Genomic DNA, 6000 nt, shown 5'->3' on the forward strand with positions numbered 1-6000 from the left:
TCTCTCTCTCCTTCACTGCCCCCTTCTTAATTCCAATTATCCTGACTCAAAAATAATAACTACAGTCTAAAGTAAACTAATGACTCTTCTAATTCAGGTGCAGTGGCTCTGCAATTCCCCATAGTGGGTTCTCTGCATCCAAACTCTCTTACATACCTAATCCTTAAATTCCCCACCAGTTTCTTTTCTAGTAATAATCTTTCTTCCGTGTACCTAATCATTCTTCTTTATTCCATAAAGTAGTAATTCATGGAAAGACATAAAGAATAATAATTGGCTTAAAGATCATGAAAATTAAACTATGGGCAAATAATTATAGTCACATTGTCTTCATGCCTACCCCCCAATCATGGCCCTTTTCCCTCCCATTCCCTCCTCCAAAATAAATTCCATGATGAGTCCCAGGAACCAGGGATACTATTCTTAAAAAGATGAAAAGTTTATGATGAAATGATGCTTCTTCCTCCAGACAAAACAAAGGCATCATTTGACAAATAAGAGCTGTGCTCAGTTGGACTGACTCAGAAAGGACTTTCCTTTTCTTGCCTTACAGAAAACCTTGAACAAACTAGCAACATTATTCTTGGGATTTTCTCTGATCATTTGTTCCTCGTTTATGGTGAAATGGCTCTATACTTTTAAATACTTGGACCTTCCCTGAATTTTGTATCAAGGGAAAAATGGAAATAGGGCCACACACAGGTATGGATCTAATGCGATGTAAAATAATTTAACTGTTAATGATTAAGTAACAAATCTTGAAGATAATTTAATCTTTTGGCATTCTTCAAAACTACAATGAATATGTGATCTCAAAAGGTACATCCATGCCCTCTTAGTCTATGTAACACTCATCCATGTCCTCTCTTAAATTCTCAATCTATTATCCTTTCCTTTGCTAGATAACTAGCCTCTCTCCTTTTCTGATCACCTATGACTTTAGCAAAAAATTTATCTTTTGAAATAAGCTTTAAAAAAAAACAAGTTATACAAAATGTCCCCCCTGACAATAGCAGCTAATTCTTATTCTACTGGAAGCATCAAAGTCTATAATTAAGTAAATATATTAAGCCCTGTCTTCCCCTTCAGCAATCAACTGTGAATGACTTAACTACTATCAAGAAGGCAAGGATCCAGGAGAACCCTAATGGACTCATGACAAAAAAAAGGATATCTACCGCTATGGAAGGAACCAACAGAGTTTGAATGCAAATTGAAACATGCCATTCTTCACTTTAGTTCCTCCATGAATTTTTCTCTAATATAAGTAATATGTGTCTTGTTTCAAGAAATGGCAAACATGGAAATATATATAACATAGTACAACTTATATTACCTTATGTCTTGGGGAGTGGGAATGGGTTGGAGGAAGGGACAGAACATAGATTGCAAAATGTCACAAAATTATTAAAAAATTGTATTGACATGAAATCTGGAAAAAATTAAAAATTTTAAAAATTATAGAGGAATCTGGACCAGGTAGGTGACTCAGTGGACACCTAGAGACAGAAGGTCCTAAGTTCAAATCTGCTCCTCAAACACTTCCTAGCTATGTGATCCTGGGCAAGTCACAATCTCAATTGCATAGTCCTTGCCTTTCTGATTTAGAGTTGTAACTAAGAAAGTGTGTTTAGAAATTTTAACTATATATATAGACTGTTATAACCATTTCCTTTATAATAGTATCATTTTGTTATAGATATCTGTATATAGATTTAGTGCCATACCAGTCAAACTCCTAAGGGGATGTTTTTTGGATCCAGACAAAACAAGAACAAAATTTATCTAGAGTCAAAAGTTTCAAGGGCTATAATGAAAGCAAGTATGTATGAAGGGAATCTAGCACTACTGCATCTCAGGTTATACTATAAATGATGCTGGTAATAGAGGAGAAAAATTGAGAATGCAACAGATTAATTAAATTAGACTCAGAAGCAATAGATATGTTATAATATAATATGTTATAATCATGGTCAATTAACTCAAGAATGTCAATTTATGGGGTAATAACTCCCAAACTGACAAAACTACCAGAAATATTAGAAGGAAATCTAGAGAAATTAGGTTAAGACCAATATCTTATGCCATATACAAAAATAAACTCCAATAGCTATATAATCTAAATATAAGATCATTTAATAAAAATTAAAATATAAAAAGAAGATACCATTTATAGCTATAGCTAGGAAAGAATTCTTATTTATACAAAGAATAGAGATGGTTATAGAAGCTAAAATGGAGAATTTTATACAAAATTTAAAAATGCCTATGTAAACAAAATAAATGCTTTTAGAATCAGAAGGAAAATAATTGGAAAAATATTCATAACAAATATCTCTGATAAAGGTCTAATTGTCACAATATATAAAAATTAAAACAAAAATATAAGAATAAGAGGCTTTCCTCTAATAGATAAATGGTCAAAGGATATGAACAGGCAATTCTCATATGAAGAAATGCTATATAGAATTAAATAAAAAATAAAGACTAGAAAGTGACTCTGAGATTCTACCATCATACCTATCAGTCTGGCAAAGATGACAACAGAGAAAATTAGTGATTTTGCAGGGGTTGTGGGAAAGACAAACATATTAATGCATAGTTGATAGTGCTGTGAATTGGTAGAAACTATCCTGTAAAACAATTTAAAATTCTATCCAAAGATTCATTAAACTATATAAAACCCTTTTAAATTTGTGCCTCAAGAAAGTCCAAGAGTTGGAAAGGATTCATGTGTACAAATTTATATTTATAATATTTATAATGTTTATTTACAATAGCACTTTCAGCTTTAGCAAAGAACTGGAAACAAAACAGGTGTCCATCAACTGTGGCTACACAGGGGAGGCAAGCCAGCTGAGCTGAAGCAGCAAGGTACCCTGAGAGAAAGAGAGGGAGCAACATATGCCAGGCAAGTCAAACTGCCTTGACCACCATGTCCCCTCAGACCCCAGTGGAGACAGCTCAGGACTTTAACCCCAAAACCATGGAAATGGTTGTTTTATTCCAGTGCCCACAGAGAGCATCCTGGGGAAAATGCTTCTGAATACCTATCCTGGCAACTGTTCTTTCAGATATTATAGTCATTTAGACAAGACTCAGCAAAAGAAATTCTTGTCAGTAAAGTTTTGTATTGTCAAATTGTTTGACCTCAGAAACCAAAGTAATTTTATCAATAGGAATGACATTAAAGAAGCAACATTTGCACTCTTTGTGGCAGCAAAAAATTGGAAAATAAGGGGGTGTCCCTCAAATGGGGAATGGCTGAACAAATTATGGTATATGATGGTGATGGAATACTTTTGTGCTGTAAGGAATGATGATCTGGAGGATTTTTATATGAACTGGGAGAACCTCAACGAACTGATTCAGAGTGAAATGAGCAGAACCAAGAGAATATTGTACACAGAAAGTAAAACATTGTGGAGCAATCCAATGTAATGGACTTTGCTTCTAGTAGCAATGCAACAAGCCAGGACACTCCTGATGGACTTATGAGAAAGAATGTTATCTACATTGAGAGAAAGAACTATGGGAGTAGAAATGCAAAAGTAAAACATATGACATCACTTATCACACGGTATATATGGGGATGTGATTTGGGGTTTAGGCTTTAAAAAATCATTCTACAGCAAAAATAAATAATATGGAAATAGGTATCAAGTGATAAATTTGTACAACCCAATGGAATTGTTTGTCGGCTCTGAGAGAGGGGAGGAAAGAGGGGAGGGGGGAAATGAACCATGTAAATATGAGGAAAAATTTTAAAATAATTTTTTAAAAGAAACAATTTTTAAAAGAATTAAAATGACTAGAAAAAAAAGAAGAGGCATTAATGTCTGCTTTGCTATAGCACCCTAAGGATAATGGGACTTTTCCATCTGACTTGTATGTATTCTCTCCCCTTAGAATGTGAGCTCTTTGAGAATGGGGACCGCCTGACTTTTTATTTGTATTCCCATCTATTTATATTTCCCACTTAGCACATCGCTTCAGACATGGTAAATGTGTAATGAATGCTTTCTTTATTCCATCAGTTGGGGATAGCTGAAAAGATTGTGATATACAAATTGAATGGAATTTTTAGCATTATAAGGATGAATGAAAATAACAAATTAAAAGAAATATGGAAAGATATGTATGAATTGATGAAGAATGAAATTAGCGGGGCAAGGAAAAGATTTATGGGATGACCACAAAAGTAACATGAAGGGAAACAATTTTGACAGACTTTAGAATTCTGATCATAACAGCATCCAATTATGACTTCAAAAGACTGATGACGAAAACACCTCCCATGTCTTGGCAGAGAGGGATAGATCAGAGGTACAGAATCAGACATAGATTCTCACACATCATTAATGTACTGATTTGCTTTGCTTGACTATGCATATTTATTTCAAAGGAGGGCTTCTACTAAGAGAAAGGGAAGATGGGTTAATGGACACAATAGAAATCTTAAAAGAGCTTTAATAAAACATTTCAAATGCACAGAAAAAAAAAAGGAAAAGGGAGAAAATAGTAGAATAATTTTCTTACCACTTTCTTAAACAATAGATTTTGTTGTTCAGTAGTTTCAAGCCTATTCAACTCTTTGTGACCCATTTTAGGGTTTTCTTGGCAAAGATACTGGAGTGATTTGCCATTTCCTTCTCCAGCTCATTTTATAGATAAGGAAACTGAGCCTAATAGGGTTAAGTGACTTGCCCAGGATCACGCAGCTAGTTAAGTGTCTGAGGCCAGATTTGAACTTGGGAAGATGAGTTTTCCCAGTTCCAAGCCCAGTACTCTTATCCACTAAGCCACCTCACTGCCCCAAACTTAATTAAAAAATTGTAGATGAGAGAAGTTGGCAGCTTTTTTAAACAAGCACTTTTCTTTGTAGCTTAATAAGTGCTTGTTGATAGACACCAAAAAAAGAGATGGTATATGTTACATGTCTAATTGTGTTCCCCAAAACATGACAATTGCCTCAAAAATGAAATAGCAGACAGTGTGTCTTATCTCCTAACTTAGTTAGTCCACAAATACTTACAAACATTTCCTGTACTATGAAGAAGGCAATGTGTAAAGCCTGGTGGTAAAGAGGTTTTACTGTCATTAGACTGGAGACGAGACGCCACCCCCATCCTTAGAACATTAAGGCTAGTCACACTGTCTCTGAGTGGGCTCTGTTCATGTGCTCTGTGCTCTTGTAAAGACACAAACAAATAGTACATGAGCCAAACCTGTTAGGTACATAGCATTTGTTAACCTTCTTGGGCTCTGCAAGTTGCTCAATTCTCTTTGTTTGTTTTGCAGACAACGCACACAAGGTTAAAGGTCTGATGGGTTCTTGATTTCCCCAAACCAATCTTCTGTTAAAAAGAGAAAAACAAAAGAGTATGTTAACCATTATGAAATAAATACCCTTACCTTAGAAATTATACCTAAACACCCCCATATATGCTAATTAATTTGCCCCTTTCTTTAAAATGTCTACATTTAAGTATTTTACAAATATAGTTGTTGAGAAAGAGAAAATTTATAAAGATGAATTAAGTACATATTTAACCCTTTTTCTTAACATATGATGCAAAAAAAGAATTTAGAAAAAAATAGAAAAAAGTAAAAAAAAACTTAGAATAACCATATTTTTATCATCATATATTTTAAACCCTTTCTTTCCAATATTAGAATCAATACTGTGTTTTGGTTCCAAGGCAGAAGAGTGGTAAGGCAGAAGAGTGGTAAGGGCTAGGCAATGAGAGTTAAGTGGCTTGCCCAGGGTCACACAGCTAGAAAGTGTCTGAGGTCAGATTGAACACAGGACCTCCCACTGCTAGGCTTAGCTGTCAATCTACTGGGCCACCTAGCTACCCCCTATCATATATTTTTTAAAAAAGGATAATCTACAACTCATTTAGGTTTAAACTAAGGATACAGAGAGAATATTTATGTCAACAGCAATTATCAGGTTTTAATAAATGTTACAAACTTTGTACCAGATGCTAAATATGG

Source organism: Gracilinanus agilis, chromosome 6, assembly GCF_016433145.1.
Source record: "Gracilinanus agilis isolate LMUSP501 chromosome 6, AgileGrace, whole genome shotgun sequence".
In the NCBI taxonomy this organism is placed as follows: domain Eukaryota; kingdom Metazoa; phylum Chordata; class Mammalia; order Didelphimorphia; family Didelphidae; genus Gracilinanus; species Gracilinanus agilis.